The sequence below is a fragment of the Pleurodeles waltl genome, chromosome 11, assembly GCF_031143425.1.
Source record: "Pleurodeles waltl isolate 20211129_DDA chromosome 11, aPleWal1.hap1.20221129, whole genome shotgun sequence".
In the NCBI taxonomy this organism is placed as follows: Eukaryota; Metazoa; Chordata; class Amphibia; order Caudata; family Salamandridae; genus Pleurodeles; species Pleurodeles waltl.
The window spans coordinates 744,185,389-744,207,874 of record NC_090450.1 but is presented as its reverse complement, the minus strand read 5'-3'; positions in this window follow the sequence as shown (position 1 = coordinate 744,207,874).

Genomic DNA, 22,486 nt, shown 5'->3' with positions numbered 1-22,486 from the left:
CTTGTATACAAAATGTAAAAATTTGAGCAAAATGTTCTGTTGTGGCTATTGCTCTCAAGTGGAGCTAGGTAAAGCTTTTCACAAGAGCCCCAGGAAAGTGGCATTTTCGAATACTATGTTTAGTTTTTTGTTTTGTTTTTTGCAACAAAGCAACGCGGTTTCATATCTACTATATGAGCATTTTTACACTCTGAATGTGCTGTGAAATATGCGACTTCACTTGCAGCCTCCCTCAGTGCTTTGGAAGGATGCGTTTCAAGGCATGGGCAAAGTCGGCCCTGACCCAGGACCCCAACTTTTCAGGGGGGCCCCCATACAGCAAGCTCTGTTCTGCAGAGTCTTGCCCTGACGACCTTGAATAATACTTACAAAGATTGTTTTAAGTATCGTTTTACTTGAATTTATTTTAATGTGTTTGATGTATGGGAGTCCATTACAGACATTTTGCAGAGAAATGATTGTTTTTCCGCAGAAAGCAACATCCATAGACAGTTTGTTTTAGATTAAAACAGGAACTCGTATGTGAGAAATGGGAGGGGGTTACAAAGATTTGCAATGACATCATCGAGCTGCTGCTGTATTATAATATTGAAAACACAAATCAATCCCCATGAATATTACACATTTACAGTTTGCACCGGTGTGTTGGCGCACTCTCAATGACCTGCTCAAAGAGGGCATGAAAGATCTGATATTCGATCATAAATTCAGAGCTGTTCCCAACAGAGGCCCCCAATTTACGTTTAGCCCAGGGCCCCCGAAATTCTTTAAATGTCTCTGGCTTTGGTAATTGTCGATATAACTATATCAGTAAAAGAAAACTAGTTTAGACTGGTCATGCCTTCCTCTGCATTTCGGTCTTTGTGGATCATTTCGGCGCCCATGGTAATCCTGAATTGTCCTTTAACAGGACCGTCTAAATCCGAATTACAAGGTCGGAATTTTGTGAATATTTCACTTGGCGACTTCGGCTTTTGAAGTCAATGACAAAATCACACTGATTGTTGTATGTTATTTATTTCCTGAAATCTTGCAGTTTGGAGTATTTACACCCTAGATGAAGTAAACAAGTTTCATTTGATTAGAAAGGAGTTTGTCACATCACGGAATGCTGAGCATAAGGAACCACACAAAAATCAGCGTAAACAGATTTGATTGAGTAGTTGACAGAAAACAGTGTGGACATCGCCTCTTCACATTTTGTACTAGCAGGTACACACCTTCCTCCATATGTCAAGAAGAACTCGTCCTGCTCCCAGACGCCAAATGTCCACAGATCATACTGTGATGCTAAGTACCTTCATGAAGAAAGACCTTTGGTTTACAGACTTTTCAAGAGCATTCATTCCTCGTAATTATACAACAATTTGGGACGTTAATTTCGATTTACTCTTCAAACATAATTTTGATTTTTATCTTAAATACATTTCAAGTAATATTACAATGTTTTTAGGCTCTCCGTTAGATCTGTTATCCTGATTAGCCTACACCTGGTTGGCACAGTGAATTTACTTATAAATTCTTGCATATGGTACTACATGTACCCAGGACCTGTAAATTAAAAGGTACTAGTGGGCCTGCAGCACTCATTGTGCCACCCACTAAAGTAACAATTTAAAACATATTGCTGGTCTGCCATTGAAGCCTGTAGAGCAGTTTTAAAACTGCCAATTCAACCTTTTGCAAGGTCTAAATCATCCTTTTTTATGTATATGTCACCCATAAGGTAGACCCTAAACAACCCATAGGGCAGGCTGTACTGTATTTAAAAGGTAGGACATTTTAAGTTTTACATGTCCTGGTAGTGAAAAACTCCCAAATGTGTTTTTCACTACTGTGAGACCTATCTATCCCAGTAGATAACATTGGATTACCTTATTACATTTATTAAGTGCTAACATTTGATTGGGAACATATTGAAATTTCAAGTGCGGACTCAAATGAATTGTAATTTACAACCCTCTTTAATGGTAAAGTTGGATTTGAAGCCGCAACTCTGAAATTGCCACTTTTCTTGTCCCAGCCATTTGATGCCTGCAGCATGTGTCCTGGATCCATGACGTGAATAGATTGGCACCTGGTCTTTGTGTATTCCTCCCAGACAGTGAGACAAAGGGGGACTGCCAGGATGGGTCAGGTGGAGCTGTTCCATGGCCCAATTACATTTCAAAGGGCTTCCTCTAGCACGCTCTCAAAGAAACTTGACACCAGCCTATTGTCACCCCAGACTACTTGGAGCCTTGGCAGGGGAAGGGAAGAACTTTCCAGAACTAGATGTAGGTCTGGTAGCCAGAATTACACCCCCACTTCAAAGGCTATCAGGTATAAATATTAGACCTCCTGAACCACCTATTCAGTATACCCCTGGGCCTGTGGAAGATTCAGAAGGACTGCCTGCTGCCAAGCTGCCATTAGAAGTGACTGCCTTGTTGCCCTGCTGATTGAGGGAGGACTGGACCTGCTTTCTGAACCGCGGACCACCACAGTGACTCTAAGGGCTAGTTGGCTGCATCCTCTGTGAGCTACAGAGACATGAAAAGCTCCAGAGACCTTGAGCCCTGCACCTGGCCTCTGCTTGAGTGTGTTCTAATTCCCCAGGTGGTGCCAATCTAGTCCTCGACCTTGGTTTTGATGCTGAAGGTGCTGGTCCTGATTTTTCCTAAAATTTGGGACTTAGAAAGTGTTTCACCAAAATATGACCTGGGAACAAACAGAAGACTGGGACCTATCTGCTGATCTGCCCGAGGTGTATCTCCCGCTACATTCTTCTTTGCAGCGGCAAATCCTGTTCAGCAGAACCTCAAAGCAACAGTATCTAGTCTTCTGGAACCCTCATCAGCTACAGTCTACAACCCGGCCCGCTGGAGATTTTCAACTTCCCAAAAAAGTCTGAATGTAGACATCTTCACTGCAACTCTGTCCAGCGGCTCACTGACAACAATGTCTCCTCCTCAGACACTGCCAGCTGCCTTGGACACTAAACTTTACCTTCTTAGGAGCTTTTCTTTGAAATTTCATCTGAGTCCAAAGGTAAGCAGAGCAATTTCTTACACCCTCATTATGAGTTGGCCAATATATTTGGATATGTATGGTAACTGCTAATACCACACATATTGCACTTCTGAGTTTTGTGATAGATATTGGCAGGTCAAACCTGTGGATATTTGTCTGGGGAAAATGTCAGGTAAATATCAAACAATTTGAGTTAGGTGCTCTAAGTCCCAAAATCTGCATGTTATTCCCTAAAGACTTGTGTCAGGGGATAATTATTGTACCTGATAAATACTGAACACCTTAATCTCTTTTTAATTGGGTTCAATAATTATTACATCAGATAGTGGCCAACCTGTAATGACAGTCTTAGTCTTATTCCCTGTAGAAGAGAGTGTTAGCGCGTCAAACCTTAATAAGTATACTTACAAGGAGATGCAAATGGGTCAATGAACCTTTTGACCCGCAATTAAGAAGTTATTAACATAGCTCAAGTACACAATCAATAATCAATGCACCATGATCAATAATCATTAGTAATCAATAAAATCAATAATCAATGGAGTCAGTAAATGTCACACACCATGACCTTTCAGCCATGAATAACCACACCATTAGTAAAAGTTTAGTACGTTTATATCCCTATATTAACAATGCTGAAGGTCATGTAGATTAATCTCAAAATCAAATGAAACACATATAAAAACACTGGTTGTCCAAAGCGGCAGAAGAAACTCAATCTAATCAAAGCTTGGATTACGACACATTCTAAAGTTACAGTGCAAATCAATGGCAGAGTCAGATGCTTTAATGGGATGTAATACATATAGTTAAGCAGAGAAATCCATCAGACGTCAGTCTCTTCGTCAATAGTCAGAATTCTCAAGTAACACCAGATTAGCATCAGCATGTTGTGTTTCATGCAAAAACAATTTAGTAACACAAATCTGGAAAACATCTAACTATGATTATATTAAAACAGCGCAGTTGATACCTTGAAATAAAAAGCAAAATATGCATGACAGACACAATTTATCATATTATACCTATCGTCGGTATCGGTCAGCAAAGCAGAAACAGTCTTCTTCCTCAGGTCATCAATCGATCAGCAAGGCATCAGGCTCTCAATCAGGGAATAATGAGCGTAATGTCGGAATTAATGTCTCTCTCCTAAAATCTCAAACATCTCCTAAAGTTCTGGATAAGTCTTCTTTCCGTTGCGTTGTTATGTCAAAGTCACCTAAACTATCCCCTATTTCCCTATTGGTAAGTTAATCATATGTTCATTCTTTATCCAATAATATTTCTATGTAAAATCTATGAATTCTAATATTTCACCATTCACATACAGTTGATTGGTCCGCCTTATGATGTTCTCATCATCCTGCTTGTCAGGTAACAATATTGTTGCAGCTTCAACTCCAGTCAGTATCTTCCTTGTTCTTGTACTGGGAAAGTCAGTCTCACACATATTGCACGTAAAATATTACACTAGCAGGAACATCATCTCCTAGCAGTCAGTTCTCACAAAAAGATTATATTAAGAACATTTAACAAGACAATGGACATTTCACAGTTTAATTCACTTGGTCAGCATTTTTGTTAAATTCTAAGAAATACAGCTTCTGCATGAGGCCTGGCAAAATAGGCGAAGACACTCGCTAAGTTAAGGCCTACAATTAATAAAGCTAAAACATACTTCATAACCCTTAACATGACAGATTACTGCATTAATCTATTACTTTTCAACATTTCATGAGTATTAATCATTAATTAGTACATTTCGTTAACCTTGGTGGCCATTCTTCGAGGTCACATTTTCAAATGCATGCATTATTTTTCTACGTTATTCATTTTTTACATAAACTCATTATTTAAAATACATAAACACTCATTAATACATTTTATTAAAGACACCTGTGCTAGCAAGAGTGTGGTGGTTTTGGTAGAGTTGACCTGTCTAACTGTCCTGAAGGTGTGTGTTTCTGAATGACTTGCAGACCAAAAAAAAGTTTTCTGTATTATCTTTTAGTTGGCATTCCTTCAAATCTAAATACTTTGGGGCTCAGTAGGAGTTCGACGGACGGTTTTCACCATCCGCCAAACTTCCGATGGGGAGGTTGCCCTTAATTTCCACCCGCTGGCCTTGCGGGAAACAGCCTACAGCATTGTCTACAGCTTTTAAGCGAGCCGGCGGCAATGCTGTAGTAAGCAAAGGGTGCACCAGCACCCTAGCATTGTTCACTGTCTGCAAAGCAGACAGTTAACATTGTGATGGTGATGGCCAGGGTGCCCAACTCTGATTAACAGTTTAAAAGTATATTGACTTTCATGAAACATCACTAATGAAGAGCACTCAGTTTTAAGAATTGAAAACCTGTCATTGCTTAACATCAATACATTTTTTACCTGGGCATCATAAGCATCTTGCACAAAGTATCTTGGTTTAAGTAAAGCCTCACAGTTCACTGTTTCCCTCCTCTGTGTGTCGTCAACTTTGGTAGCCCTGACCCATATGATCGCTGTCCATTAGGTGGATCTCTTTTGCCTGTCACTGAGGTAAGTCTGTTTTCCACCAGTGTGTAGCCACCTCTCCTCCAAGTAAACAAAAGGTGGATATTAAAGCTGAGAAATGCAAGGCATCAAAAGGTGATAATAAATAACCCTCCTAATTACAGACAATCATCTGAGCCAACATATCCCCGGCTTTATAGTGCATTGCATTAGTGCCTAATTCCGTTTCCCACTGCACTGTACACCAGACCATGACCAGTCCCATTTCAGGCATTCTTCCACTCCTCTGGAGCTCCTCCCACTTCACGATTCACCAGATTGTCCTATGGACGCACCTTGGGCATGCAACGCGCTGCTGCTTGCTGTTGTGACTCAGACAAGGTTCCCTTCAGCAGGTAATGCATTTAATTTATTTTCGCACAAATCCCTTCCAGAGTTGGTCCAAAAAGGGAGCCAGACCTATGTTCATGATGCCCTAATTAAGTTCCTCATACTGGTTGAACATCTAGTGCCATGTGTTCACCCAGCTTCATGAAGCTGATGATAAATTGCCTTTTTTAACAGTTCCATGGTGCCACAGGAAAGTTAATTTCTTGGGACATCAGATTATCACAAGGCCCCATCTAATTGACCCTGAGATGAATAAGTGGTTCATTTAGGAGACAGAACACTCAGCTAACAGGATGATAGAAGACTTATGTTAAAAAAATGACCAGTACAATCAAAATCATGGTAGATGAGTGTGTTTCATGTGAGCTGAATATTAAATTTATGTCTGCCCATGTTTTCTCTTGGTTGTAATTGCACTTTAGAAAGAGATTGGTGCTATATGGGTCCCTGCATCAATCCCAGCTGCACACTGGAGTCAGTGATGGCTTCCCTGCTCCTCCCCTTCTCACTTACCCTTCTCTCCTTTCCCAATGCCTCGTTAGCCAAGCCATATTGTGAAGACAAACAAGAAGGACACTCATCCAGTGACCTCCCTGCCAGCAGCAGAGGCTGCAAACCTTTCCCAATGAAGGGATATCCCTTTGTTGTAAAAAGGCGGGGCCATCGGGTTGACGAGCAGTGAGGGGACTGCACTGTGCACGCCCCTCACTGCGCATGTATGGTTGGCTGGCCGTCTCGCGCTGGCCAAACACACATGCGCAGTAGGCTCTCTCCAACCCGGCACTGTGTTTCCGGGCTGGAGAGAGCAGGCACAGGCTCCCAGTCTGCCTTGCCTGGGAGCGTCCTGGCTGGGCGCTCCCAGCCAATCCTAACGCTGCACTGAGCAGCATCAAGATTGGCCGCAGGGCAGACTGGGAGCCTGTGCCTGCACTGCATGATGGAGGAGCAGCGGTGCAGCGAGAAGTGGAGCGGAGGTAAGTTTTTTTTTCTTTTTTTAAAGTTTATAAAAATTCCTTAACAATCCCCCTGCACCGCCCCCTGTAACCCTTGCTATCTGCGGCTGCACTCATCTCACCTTTCCCTCGAGATTCTGATGTTCTTAAGTCTGCAATGTTTCGCTCCCTTCATTAATGATGGTGGATGTTTGTGTCTTCCTTGGGCTGTCTGCTTAATGTATGCCTTCAGGGCTGTTTTCTGTTCTTGATGTAATTACACTGTACAAAAGGATTGCTGCTGTCTAGGTCACCTCACCAATCCCGTTCACCAACTGGAGTAGCCATTGTGATCTTGGCCTTCTCTGCTTTTTCCCTTTCCACTTATCCCTTGATCCCTCCATTTCATTACACTAGGTTGAATGAGTCATGAGGTGAGCAGAGGCATCTGGGAGTCCTTACTCTCCTTTCCTGTGGGACTGTGATATTCGCCAGTTGGTCACATTTTTCTTTCTGCCCAACGTGAACTGTATTTTCAATGTATGTCTGCACTTTTGTTCACTGTATTTTGTAAGTGCATTGCACAAAGGGACTGGCACTATTGAAGTCCCCACACCACTCTTAGCTACCTACTGGAGTGGTTATTGGGATCATTACCAATGCTCCCTTTGATTCTATTTCATTGTGTGCCGCAAGAGACTGTCTGTGTGCCCTCTTCTCTCAGCCATGTGCAAAACTGAAGTGCAGTGTACATCACTATGTCTGCCACCTATGCATTTCTGGGTAGACTAGGTTTTGGGGTGGGAGAAATATACACTGTGCTCTTCAGGCATTATTCCTTTGTATAAAATGGTACAGTTATAAAAGTTGTTTTACCTGGACGCTTTGTCACAACTTTGTTGACAAATAGCTTGATACATTGTTAAAATGCACACAATTTTAAACGTCAATTCACCAAAATTCTAGGGGTAGTGGAAGTGACATCAAAGACCTTTTGATCTTAACGATGTCACAGGAAGTGACATCATATAACCTTTGACTTTGAATCTTTCTAGGCAGTGATGTCACATGACCTTTATCCTAATGGCATCACAGTAATTAACATTGGTGAAGTACCATAATAAGTGTAGTATTAACATAACACACGCAAACATACATTTTTGGATATAATCTATGTAAAGATGCAGATATAATATGTTAAGGGAACAGTTACTTGCATTGTAGTAAGCAATCACAGTGAGTCTGATGTCTTCTAATAGAGACTGAGTTTGGGGGCTACTCTCCCATGGTAAAATTTTGAAAAGAAAATGGACTCTACTAGTGCATTTTAAGTCCTTTCATGGTGTACCAAACTACTGAAATCTGACAGTCTAAATGAGTTGACCCAATTATGCTTTTAAAATGTCCTATGTGTGCCCCATATGTCAAACATTACCCCCATTGCTAGGGCCAGCATTTTGCTACGGATTCCCCTTTTGCCAAAGCATTATATACAATTTGCCAGTCCCAGAATTTTGCTAAAACTGTTGCCCCTGTAACACAGGGGACCTTATGTTTACTATGTTGAGGACAACATTTTGCCATGCATGGTCCTCTAACATGTCATGTTGTGCTCCCATTTGCCAAGCATTTCCTCCAATTTGCCAGCATCAGCAATTTGCCACAGGTGTCACCTAAGCCTAGAATTCTCTCCAGTATGTCAGCGCTGATATTTTTCCGTGGGCGAACCATGGCAAAATTGACCCTCAGTGTGGCCAGCTCTAGCATTTTGCAATGGTTATCCCATATGCAAGTATTGCCTCCCATATGTTAGCATTTTTCCAAGAAGCATGCCACGTCCAACATCAGACTTAGAAGCATAACAATTCTCATTTATGTTTACACACATTCACTTGCACTCATTCACCCCCAGTCTTGCTCACTCATTAGTGCTCACTTGCACTCCATTTAGATTCAGGGGGTCATTCCGACCCTGGCGGTCCAAGACCGCCAGGGCCGGGGACCACGGAAGCACCGCCAACAGGCTGGCGGTGCTTCCCAGCCCATTCTGACCGCGGCGGTAAAGCCGCGGTCAGAAAAGGGAATCCGGCGGTTTCCCGCTGGAATTCCCCTGCATGGGCTGAATCTCCATGGAGATTCCGACCCCCTTCCCGCTACCCTCTTTCTGGCGGTTTTTACCGCCAGGAACAGGATGGCGGGAACGGGTGTCGTGGGGCCCCTGGGGGCCCCTGCACTGCCCATGCCACTGGCATGGGCAGTGCAGGGGCCCCCTAACAGGGCCCCATAAAGATTTTCACTGTCTGCATTGCAGACAGTGAAAATCGCGACGGGTGCAACTGCACCCGTCGCACCCCTGCAACTCCACCGGCTCCATTCGGAGCCGGCTTCATTGTTGCAGGGCCTTTCCGCTGGGCCGGCGGGCGCTCCTGTGGCGGGCGCCCGCCGGCCCAGCGGGAAAGCCAGAATGGCCGCCGCGGTCTTTTGACCGCAGAGTGGTCTTTCGGCGGCCTGATTTTGGCGGGCGGTGACCGCCGCCCACCAAAGTCAGAATGAGGGCCTCAGTCTCTTGCACTTACTGTTCTGACTCGCTCATTTACATTCTTTTGCTCATTCTTACTCACTTATATTTACTCTCACACGCACATACACAGAATTCCACATGCAAACAGAAATGCTCTCAAATACACACCCTCTCAGACAAATTCACTCTCATCCACACACACATACAACATACATTTAAAGCCATTTTATTTGCCTTACCTTAAACACCAGTGAAGGTCCATTCCAGATCCCATTGCTCCACTTTTTACTACACTAATTGTGAATAGGAAACTATTATTGACTATTAGTGTAATAGAAGGGAGCAGAAAAAACAGTTGGAGTCAGACGCTGGAAATACAAGATACTCTTGGAACCGTTGGCGCTGAAGTTGTGAACCTTTGAGGCCAGGGGTCGCAAAGGCAGTGCCAAGGGTCGCAAGAGGCAAGCCAGGAGTCGCAGCTGCGATCCCTGGTGACCCCTAAATGACGTATTTGGGCTTCCGATTTTGAGACTCTAATATTTTTGTTCCTCCCCCTCCAAATAAAATAAAATAAATCTTTTTACAGAAATCAATCAGTTTTCACCAGTGTTCACTGTGGCATGTTTCACATCAGCAAAATACAACAAATATAGAAAATATAAGCCAATTCAAAAAAGGAATAAAATATGTTTTGTATAGTGCTGCACAGTGAACTGCATCATCTTTAGGCACATGAGTTTCATGTCTTTCGTGGAGGTGCCAGAGACTGACCAAAAGAGATTAGCTAAAGTCCAACAGGTACCTCTTTATAGTGATTCGATTGTGCTGCAAGCTTTTTCTGCGTGCGGAATCTAATATGCACATACCAGTCAGTCTGGCCTGAGCATTACTAGTAAACTGTTAGGAGACAAGGGGAGACAAGTGCAGAAGAACTGGCTAGGTGGTAGGAAAGATTAATTCTGAGGAAGTACAGTGAAATACCGGTCTGACAGGACTGGTAAACTGTATGAAAGGAGAGAAGAGAGAAGCAGGGCTGACCTAGGCACGACGATAGACTCTTTGAAAGAGAAGAATGAACCAGACCTGGCCTGGACACGATTCACACATTCTTCATAAAAGGAGAATAACAGAGCAGGAGTGTCCTGGGCAGGAAGAGAAAAACGACTGATTTAGTTAGGAGTGAAAAATTCTCTGGCTCAAAGAAGAAAAGAGAAGCAGGACTGGCCTCCCTTTTCTCCTTCCCTCCATTCTGTCCTTATCTCCTCTTGCCTATTCCATTTATCATTGTTTACTACAATAATAATGTATTTTTAAATAACACTACATACTACACTTCTGGTGTTTTTAAGCACTGTAAATAACAAATGTCATTCCCAAATGTATGGCACTGTTATTGTTTTTGAGAACTGCTTCCTTTCTAAAGGGACAATACTGTCAACTCTATTAGTGATATGGAAGCCAATAGGGACCTTCTTTGTTATGTATCTAGAGCCCTTCAGCTGCAGGCTATGTTTTGCTTCTGGGCTGTGCACCAGTCATAGAGGTTTGTGAAGCAAGTGAGAGGGAGCATTATTTTTATATATAAAATAGGCTGAGTATCCCCAGGAAGAAACCAAAATAGTGTTTATCTCTCTAAAAAGAGGCCCAGAAGTGCAAGCTGAAAGTAGGCCTGGGAGGAGGTCACAGAGATCTCCTGACCGGAACTCTGCGAAGTGCTAAAAAAACTCCACGTTCTACGTGGAGTCCCCAACTGGCAGAGTTTGGGTAAAGTGTGCTTTTCGCACTGATTTTTAGCACAGGAGTCTCTCCCACGCTGTAAAATCAGTGTGAATGCCAGAGGGCGCTACTTCTTTTTGCCGCTCAAGTGGATTTTCTACTTGATCAGCAGCTTCCTCAACGAGAGCAGTAGCTTTCTCATCGCGAGCGAGCAAGGCCTACCGCGATCGCTCAAAAATCTTGCTCGCACTCGCCAACTTAGCGATTTCTCTTGCTTGCACTCACCAACTTAACATTGGCATGCACAAGCGAGAGAAAAAAATCAGCTCCACGTCACTTCTCAGAGTTTTTTCAGAACTCCACACTCCAAATGGAGTGGGGAAAACTCTGCGAACTCCGCCAGATGAGCAGAATTCTTCACTCACCCTTAGCAGAAAGCACTACTGCACTCAATGTAAACACAGCAAAATGAATGTTTCTTTCCTACCATTCTTCCTACACCTCACCTTCCGTCAGGCCTTTCCTTCTTTCTCTCCCTCGGTGCCCTACCCTTTCTCCTTCACTTCCTCTCCCTCAGTTCTTCAAGTCTTCAACTTTGCTGCCTTTGTTGCTTATTTACACAACTTATTTAACCTCTTGGGTGGTTGCGTCTAGGGGTGTGAAAAATTTGCATGATTTGCTTTTGCATAATTGTGTGAAATTTTGGAGAAATCACACGTATGCATGTGAAATACAAATCTGTCATTTCATGCCATACTTTAGCGAAAATGTATTGTTGTACTGCAAACGTGTCGGGTAATTACACATAGTGTTGCAATTGCAGTAATTTCATGTTACAAGCATGTGCAAAGTTCCCAAAATTACATAGGTGTAATTTAAAATTCTTCCAGGCCTAGTACTGTCTTGCAGCGCTAATGCAGGCAACCCAATCAGTGCAACCTCAGCCAAGCCCCGCTTCTGCCATGGACGAGCTGGGCCCAGGCCCATAGCGCTCATCTTCAGATGGGCGCATGGAGCTGTTGCATTAAGGTTATACAAAGAGCAGAACTCTCCCTTACATACCAACACAAAAGTAGCCCCCTTACTCTCTCATTTGTCTCATTGTATTTAGTAACAGCAGAGAGAGGCCAAATTTGAATCTCTCCAGACGTTATCTGGGTAATGCTGACCCTGACCTCAGTAGACAATAGTGCTGCGACTCTGCATGGAAAAGTTAATTGCTATTTAGGGTTCCTCCCAGGCGCACTCTTTAACTTTCCTACTAAAATCACTTTCTGGCTGCCTCAAAAAAGCTAGAAGTAGTGTTAGACAGGAGGAAACTATTTCCCCTGCATTCCATTTCCCTACATTAGCAAATATGTTGCTAAATTGAGTGTGCAAGAGCCCTGCAATGAGCTATTTGTTTTGCATGATAGAAAACGTGAAAAACATTCTTTTAAATGCAAATTTTGTTTAAAGTGGATCATAAGAGTCATCATTTTGAATGCGGTGACATAGTGTTTGAAAGGGGGAGGTGGGATTGATTTAAACCGCTCTTCAAAGGGAAAATCAACATAAACACACTGCTACATTTAGGCTTAATTGAATTAGAAATGCAAGCGCGCTCCGGCAATTTAACTGCGCGGTAATGTGAAAGGAGCTGCGCAGCAGCTCAGTAGCGCACTTTAGAGGTAACATAGAACATGGCCTACTGTTCTCCTCCCACCTAACTCTTGAAATATGTCTTTGCACTACACCATGTTTTGTAGCTCCTCAATGTCCTCCTGACCCTTCATACACCTTTTACCCCAGGACAACCAGACATCCAGCCTGCGTGTCTAGGTAAAAGGCAGAGAAGTTAAGGGCATCTTTCTGTGGTGCCTTCTCTAGGCTTCTTAGGGCCGGTATTGACCTTGGACTAGGGCAGAATCCATGCCCTATTCCCTCTCTTCCACTTACTCTCTTGACCCTTCCCTTGTCTAAAGAATGGAAATAAAAATTGGTTCCATCCCTCTGCTTAACACTACCTACGCATAAAGACTGAAATAAAGCCCCCTGGGTTATCTCACGACTATTTCCTGTAGGAACCTGCTATTTGATGCATGAACCACCCTGAAGTACCCCTTACTTCCTATAGCTTATGGAATGGCAGATGGCATACCAGGGTCACCACTCTTGCTCATCCATATAGGGTTTTCCTGGTAGCTTCACCATCACACCAGGGATTGGGCTTCTTTCACCACTAGCTAAAGTCCATATAATACATCTTACAGATGTCACATAGGGCCTCATTATGACCCTGGCGGTAGAGAACCGCCAGGGCCAACGGGGGCGGGAGCACCGCCGACAGGCCGGCGGTGCTCCCATGGGCATTCTGACCGCGGCGCTTTGGCCGCGGTCAGAAAGGGAAAACCGGCGGTCTCTCGCCAGTTTTCCACTGCCCCTAAGAATCCTCCAAGGCGGCGCAGCTCGCTGCGCCGCCGAGGGGATTCTGACAATCCTTACCGCCATCCTGTTCCTGGCGGCTCGCCCGCCAGGAACAGGATGGCGGTAAGGATTGTCGTGGGGCCCCTGGGGGCCCCTGCAGTGCCCATGCCAATGGCATGGGCACTGCAGGGGCCCCCGTAAGAGGGCCCCGCTAGTATTTCACTGTCTGCGTAGCAGACAGTGAAATACGCGACGGGTGCAGTAGCACCCGTCGCACCTTCCCACTCCGCCGGCTCGATTACGAGCCGGCATCCTCGTGGGAAGGGAGTTTTTCCCTGGGCTGGCGGGCGGTCTTTTGGAGACCGCCCGCCAGCCCAGGGAAAAACTCATAATACCCTCCGCGGTCTTCTGACCGCGGAGCGGTATTATGGAGGGCGGCATCCTGGCGGGCGGCCTCCGCCGCCCGCCAGGGTCGTAATGAGGCCCATAGTCTTTAAACCTGTCCTCGGATATGTAACTCGGCCATCGCCAGGCTGCCTGGTGGCAGAAGCCTGGCAGTGGTGGAGTTACAAAAGTGGCGGTTCTGCCACGTTCATTATATGGCGGTCTGGACTGCCATCGGCGGTCGTAATGAGGGCCTTATTGTAGCCAAGCATACCCCAAGCCGGAGCTTTGCACAGACTCTCTGTCAATTCACAAACTCTTTCATGCAAACGTGATCTAACACTAGGGGATCGGTGACCTCTTTGTCAGTCAACTTCTGCAAGGGCTTGGAAATGACTGAAAAATTGGGAATCCATTGGCGACAATAGCCTACCATCCCTAAAAACATCTCACTGCGTGGTTGGGGGACTCATCTGCAATATGGCTGTGACCCTTTCTCTGGATATTTTCCTTGATCCCTTCTCAATCTGGTGACCCAAATACAGTGGCAGCCAGTACTTTTAGAAGGGAGGTGGGCAGGCGGGAAGCACACTCACACTTATTCATTCACACACACACGCACATCCACTCACAATACTCTTCAACATTCAAACATACATGCACGCACCAAACATTAATTTAAAAAACACACACACACTTACCTTCAGCTCTGAGGTCCCAGGAGGGTTGGGACTGCTGCCTTCCCTCTCTCAGAGAGGGAAGGCAGCAGTCCCAACTTCGTCACAGACTAAGATGGGGGTCAGTGAGACTTCTGACCCTATCCCGCTCTGTGACGAGGTGTCACTGATTGACACTCGCCCTGGGCACTTCAGGGCTTAAACCTGAAGTGCCCAGGTCAGAGTCAACAGGTGACGCCTCCCCTCATCACCGAGGGAGAGGGCCTCGAGGCAACTTTGCTGAGCCGAGGAGGTCATGCCCATAGGAGCTGTGACCTCTTCAGCCCAGCAATGTTCAGCTCAGGAAGCCAAGAGTCTGTGCACATCACGCATGTTTCGCTCTTGGCTGCCTGACCTTTGCTCAGCCTGACAGCCACTCTTCATGAGGGGCAAAAGGTGGAGGGGTGGCCCCTCCACCCTAAAGGACGGGCTGCGGCTGCCCAAATATTTCACCTCTTTGTGACAGTACTGCAATTTAAGCAGAGACCCTTTATGACCATTCTTTCCCAAATGGTTCAGTAAGGCAATTGTGTCATATTTTCACTCTTCCTTCATTTTGGACGCAATCAACAAGTTGTCAGTGTACTGAACCAAGGTTCATTGGAAAGGCAATTACAACGACTCCAGATTATTTTTCAAGATCTGATTGAATATGGAAGGTGACTCTGAAAACCCTTGAGGAATTCTACACCAACAATAAACCTGGTCCAAAAATTTGAAACAAAAGAGAAATTGGCACAGAAAGAAGGCTTATGACAAGGCTATGACAGTGAACGATTCAGCATCACATGGAACCTGGAACATAATCACAGCTGGCTTTGGCACCATGAGGCAACATTTGATTACAATGTAATTTATTCTTCTCAAATCCTGGACAATTCGAACTTTCCCACAGGGCTTTTTCAATCCCATTATCGGGGAATTACTTGGGCTGCTCAACACTTCTTTTAAGACCCCTTGGTTCAAAAATTCTACAATTATTTGAGCAAACTTCATAAGGATATCCTGTGGCATGTGATAATCTGAGGAACAACTGTGCTTGGTTTCACGACTTACGTGCTGCTTTATCCTGGAGGCTGCAGAGCGAGTGGCATGGATCCTGTTCTTGAATGTTCGGCCTTGGCCCAAGTAGGGGCAACTCTTTCTGGTAGCCACGGTGCTGCAGGCAATGGGTACACCAAGAGCAGGCCATGTCCCTTAGAAGTAGTGCCAGAGGGAAAAAAAACCAGAAAGGGGAAAAAACCTCCAAAAAGATAGGTTCCTGCAACAGGAACAAAAAGAAGAGGTAACAGCAGGAGCAAATACAGGAAAATACACTGGAACCGACGAGAACCAGCACAGGAATACAAGGAAGCAGAAGCGAAGACACCATCCAAACAGAAAGTGTTGCAGCGCAAGGAGAGAAAGAATCACAGCCCTTAAATACCAACAAACAGAAAACGACCAACAGGAAGTAAAAGGACACCATCTTAGATAGGGGAAAGCACATAGAACTGAATGGACTAGGAACCATAGAGAGTAGGGAACAAAGAATGCTGAGAAGAGAAAGGTAATATGGGAAGGGGGAAAAAACATAAAGGAAGGCACAACCAGATGTCCAGAGAAAAGAAGAAAAGAAAGAAAAGAACAGGTGAGTGGGGGTCAGACCTGCCTAGACACGCAGTGCGCTAAAAAAGAAAGAGGCCCCATGGCCAATTTGGGGCCTCGCAAGGTACAGAGCAGGCTGGGGGCGCGGCGCATCTTAAGACCGCGTGCTGTGGCCTGAGACGAATGTACGGCTCGTGCCACGCAACGGCGCGGCACTTGGCTTTACAGGAACTTTAACTGGCTCAACTCCTTTTGTCAGGCTAATCTCTTTCCCTGTCAAATCCTACACTTCCTCTTTAACCGTTCCCTGTAGGTCAGGAGGAAGCTCTTTCACTGTGAATCCTGGAAAGAAATTATTCAGGGGGTACTCCTCATTTATAGTCTCACACTCTGTCTCTGGAGCTGGGTCATCCTCATCATCATTATTCGTCTGTGTCTCAATTCCATCATTTGAACAATAAATCAAGCACCTTGTTTTACACAGCAAGTCTCTTTCCAGTAGGGATACTGGACTTGAATCACAGAACTGGTTCTTTTAATTGGGTTGATCAAATACTGATTCGTTACCCCTACTATCCGGACTGTCTTCCCTGAAAGTGGTAAGTTTGTGGCATCGGCATTTCTTACTGTTGACAGTGTAGCTCCTGTGCCAACCAAGAATGAAACTCTGTGACCCATGACTTTTCCCTTCACAAAGGGGTCTTTCTGATATACTTCTAAGGAAGCTGCAAGCACACGTTCCTCCTCATCCGAACTCTAACTCACCCAGTCATCGTTTATTCCATTCTCGCTGTGTAACAGGAACTGGTGTACTGTGTTATTACTTTGGTTAAACTTCTGACCTGTGATCTGCTGAGGAAGTATCACATGCTGCTGCTCCATTGGGGCTTGAGGTATTTGGATTTTTTATGTCTTGGTACCATTTGAACCTGCTGTTGCATTGGCTGCAACTGTGTCATTTGTACATGTGGCATTTGCACTTGTTGCATGGGTTGAAAATGTTGCATCTGATTCACCTTGTTCTGGAAATTCAGATTATGACTTCTCATTCTCAGTCCTCTCATGATTTGGAACAAATTGATGTCACCTGTTTGCTAAACAACACCTCTCTGCACCATCCTCAGACACTCCTGCTTCCAATGTCCGACCGCTTCACAAGCGTGACAAGGCAATACCCTCTCCATTCCCTGCACATCATTCTGAACCACTACAGTACCCAAATTGGTACTACATTTTCCATTACCAATTCTTCCGCGACCTCTACCTCTCACCTGATTTTGAAGCAACACACTTCCCTGCTGCTGCGCAGGGGAAAAGTTCCCTGCATCCCTGTTTGTGCCACTTTAATCTGCATCACCATCGCCTTTTCTTTCAGCTTTCTCTGCTTCAATTCAATATGTCACTACAGTACTCTGCATAAATCAACACCTTATCAATTGGCCAGTAAGTCAAATGGCTCTTAATCATCTGGCTAATTTCAGGTCTCAAAACTTCCACAAACCTGAACACAAAATGAATCATGTCTTTCTGCTCAATTGTTTCTGTACAGCTGTAATGCTAAAACGCCTGTAACAATCTTTCATAGTACGCATGTATTGACTCCTTTGCTTCCTAAGCTGTCCTGTCTATTCTCTGCCAGTCAATGTTTTTGGGCGAAATTCTCATCTTCGGGAATTCAATTACTTTGTAATAATATTTCATTACCTCAGGAGATGGCGCACCTGTAGCCTGATCTCTCTCTCGGCCAATCTATACTCCTTTTGCACTCTATCCACAAATCAGAAGGAACTACTATCTCTAATAGAGTGTTCAAGTCCTCCCACAGATATTTTGCAAGTTTCACAAACTAGTCTGTCTGCTGGTACCATTCTACTGGCTTCTCTCTCAACTTAGGATAGTCATTTGTAAAGGACAGAATATCACTTCTGTTCCAAGGGACATGGACAAAATTCCCTCCTGGAATCTCTCTCATTGGTAAAATTTTTATCCGATCCTTCCTTTGCTGCACATTTGCAGTAAGCTCCTCAGAATCCCTTTTACTTTGATCTATTTTCTTTACCCATCTGCCATCCCAATTGTCTAATGCTCCCCCCTGTCTGGACACACTAGAGTAATTCCCCAAGGTGTGCCGTCATTCCTGCAGACCTCATAAGTTCAAAGTCTTTGGTGTCAAAATTTAACCTGTAACTTTTTTTCAAATATTTCATTTTCTCTATTTCTATGCCGTACTTCTCTGCCAGGTCTGTTAGCCTTTGATGTACATTGCTCACTTCCCTCGTAATTTTCGGGCACAGCTTTCTCAACTCTGCTTCAGTATAGGACTCTAATCTGTTCACACCCGTAGTTTGTTCAATGAGCTCACCCACTTTCATTCCTAGTCTCATGTAGTTCAAGTACTTCTCTCCCCTAGGAGCATTTTGCGGGGTACTCAGTTTGTCTAACCATTCAGTCAGTTGTTGGGCAGTCAAACCTTGCAACAAAATGTTCTTAACCTATACAGGTGATGTTGGCTGCACAACTGTATTTGGGGACTGCGGTGTCAGTAATTTCAGGCTCTGACCAACCCTATGAAAGTATCCGGAGGAACTCTGAATGGACAAAGGTCTAGCAATGATCTTGATCCGTAAAAGATCTGTCCCATAGGAGAGACTACTCGGCTATTCTCATTAAGTCCTCCCCTCATTGCACTCTGGTTCAAGACTCCCTGTCCACTAGCATTGTTATTCTCCTGTACGAACAAACTTACAATTGGACCAATGGTAACAGGTACAGATAGAGCATCTGGGTTCGGTCTTACACTCAATTTCTGTGGATGCATAATTCTCGTATTCTGGCTCATCAGTGCAGGCATATCTGACTGTGTCCATATTATGGGAGTGTACTTTGGCATAGCTTGTGACTGCACTTGAGGCAGTAAAAGTGGAGTTGGCTCTGTCTGAACCAATATCAGTTTCGAGAAATCCTGTCCTGTTGGCACTATTAAGTTTTTGGCAGTTTCCACAATAGGTACATCAGGGTAAATTCTCAGGACATTCGACTGTGGCACCTGATTTTGTGCTACTGGGGTGATAGGTACATTAAGACTGCTCTGCATTGGGTTCTTTGTCATACTAGGATTCATCTGCGCTGGAATCATTGTCCCTTTAACCTGTTTCGGAGCTGAAGGATTTAGGCTAGTGCTCGGACCCCTCTCTTGTGCTGCATATGGTGGTGGATGATTTCTTAATAACTGCAAAATAAACTCATCATCATCTGACTCTTCCTCAAGTGTAAAGGATCTCCTAGGCTCTTTTGTTCTTCGTTTCCTACTCTCGGAAGGGCTTCTGTTTGTCTTCCTAGTAGTTTTCCTTCCTTCTCTCTCACTATCCTGTGTAATCGTTGGAAACAATTTAATTCCCTATTAAGTCTCAGTTCTCCAAAATCTCTGATCACTGTCCCATCTAGCCTTCGCTAGTGTCTTCTCTGCCTTTCTCATTCTCCTCTCAAATTTCTGTTACTGTTGCTGTCTGGCTACTAATTCCCAGATTGCTAATGCCTCAAACTGTGCTGGTCTCAGAGGTGGTTTCAGATCATACAGCACCCTCCGTTGATTCTCTAAGCTCCTCAAATTAAATGTTACGTGGGCAGGAAACACTAAACTCCCATCTTTCTCTGTCACTTTGCACAATTGTTTCATCCAAAGACATGACGCAGCACCCTTTTCTTCAATTACATTTTAAGCTGGTGTACCTTCTGGTGGTACAATATCCCCTATACTCGTTGCAATATATGCATCTCCCCTTAAAGCACTCTTTAAAGATTTGACAAATTTGATTTCTGCGACCTTTATTTTATTTTAAATCAAATCAGGAAGTGACTTTTAATCCCAAAATTCTCTTTTCCAACCTTCTCAACCAATTGTGCTTCACGGACGGCTGCCAATCCGTGCTCGACCCTTCTCACTAACCAACCTATCCCAGCGGGGCTCGAATGACGTCACATTCACAAGTACTGCAGCTGACAAAGTCTTGCGGCTTGTCCTCCCAAACTCAGATTCACATGAAACTAATGCAAAACTATTGTGAGCACTAAACAAAATCAAAACCCAATTTGTCCATTTACTACAGGTAAGGTAGCACAATCGCTTCAGAAACTTTACAGATTTTTCACTGATGGCATTTCGCTCTAGCAGCTACTCCTTCTTTCTCAGTTTCCCTGATTCGCAAGCAAAACTCGACCCTCAAATTTCACTCTCAACTGATCAGAAGGTCTGTCCTGGTGCACATAGGACTCGCCAGATCTCAGTCGAAAAATTATTTCACTCACTTTGATTCACACTCTGGCTTGTCGACCACGCCCGATCGACCTAATAAACCAGACAAATTACAACAAAACCCAAGTGTCGCATACACTTTTCAATATAATCCTTAGACCATGCAGGGTCTGTATACCAACAACCACATGGACAATTGTTTAACACAAAGCACCACATACATGAGAGGTTCACCGACTTCTCTACTCTCACACTTTGGAGTACACACACTCCTTCTACAACTTCATCTGGAGTACGCAAACTCCCTAAACCCTCACAAACATCACAATTCACCTGTGATTTGCATAAGCAGTGCAAGCGCAAAACCTACTTCATTCACATCGTCACTAGAACGCCGAGAACATCCTTAAACAATCATTGGCAAGCTCCACGATTCTGGGAAAGTCATCGTAAATACTTAGGGGCACATTTTCTTTCCACTTTATATCATCAAATCTGGAGAAAAAAAATCACCAATTTCACCAAATCTGTGAATTACTTTGCTCTTTGTGGAAGATTCACCCTTACCCTACTACCATCTCTGGGAACACCTGTTTGTTCTTGCATGCTACCTCTTGGACCAAATACTCTACTACCTATCTCTGGACTGTATGATGAGCTTTTAAGGAGGCAAACCATGTACCAGGCTTTTCTGATGGGCTTTAAAAGGAGACTAGCCATCAATCTCTGCCACCATCTCTGTTAGCGTTTCAGACCTTATTAAGTAAACTTACAAGGGAGACGTGAAAAGGCCGATGGACCTTTTGACTGCGCTTCGAGTAGTTCCCACCCTGTAACCCGGTACCAATACAAATCAATAGCAATAATAATCAATGGCATCAATAATCAATAGAAGTCAGTAATTTCCACACACCATGACGTCACGGCCATGAATAACCACATTATGTAAAAGTTAGAATGTTTATTTCCCTATATTAACAATGCTAATGTCACGTATCTTACTCTCAAAGACAAATGATAAACATACAGAAACAACACTGGCTGACCAAAGCGACGAAAGAATCGCAATCTAATAAAATCTTGAGCCACTACACATTCTAAGGTTACAGTACAAATCAATAGCAAGAATAATTGCGCAAACGAAATAACATACATTTAGAATTGAGCAAAAAAAAGACATCAGTTGTTATTACATATAGCGAGCATCATCAGTGAGCACTCTGACTAACATCAGATTACAATAGCATGTTTGGACTTCATGCTAAACAATTCAGTCAACACAAATTTGGAAAAACATTTAACTATGGCTCTATCAAAAGTAGTGGTTGGTACCTAGAAACAAAAGCAAATAGATGTAACAATCAGTCACATAGTCTGTATACCTGTCCTCATAATGGTTCAGCAAGCAGTGACAGTCTTCATCAATAGGACATCAGTTCGGTCAGCAGAGCATCAGGATTCAGCATTAAAGTTCAAAAAAGTAAAGTCTCTTAATGCAGTTCAGAGAAGGACAGCTAAACACTCAAGTCAGTGAAGGAGAATATCGCAAAATGGCGTTTCTACTCTCAGTGCAGTCTGGCTAGGTTAGATTTCCTAAAACTACTTCCCACATCCATATTGGGCAATGAATCACATGATTACACTTAGTCCAATTAAAATAAAACCCAAAATCTACAATTTCTCTAGCGTATGGTTCACATGTCGATGATTGGCTCCTCTTCTCCTGTTCCCATTGTTCGGCTTGCCAGGTATCAATATTGTTGCAGCTTATAGTCCAGTCTGTGCATCCATTGTCTTCTCCTGGGAAGGTGGGTCCTACACACACTACATTAAACATTGTATCCTAGCTAGCACATCATCTTCTAGCAAGCAGTTCTCATGAGAAAGACTTTTAGCAAGGATTACTTGGTCAGCACAGTGGAAAATCACAATTTAATTCTCTAAGCAATCATTTTATAAGTTGCTTAAGAAGTGCAGCTCGACATGAGGCCGTGCAACTAGGACCAAGACCTCGCTAAGTTAAGGCCTACGATGAATGAATCTAACACATAATATATAACCTTTAAAATGACATATT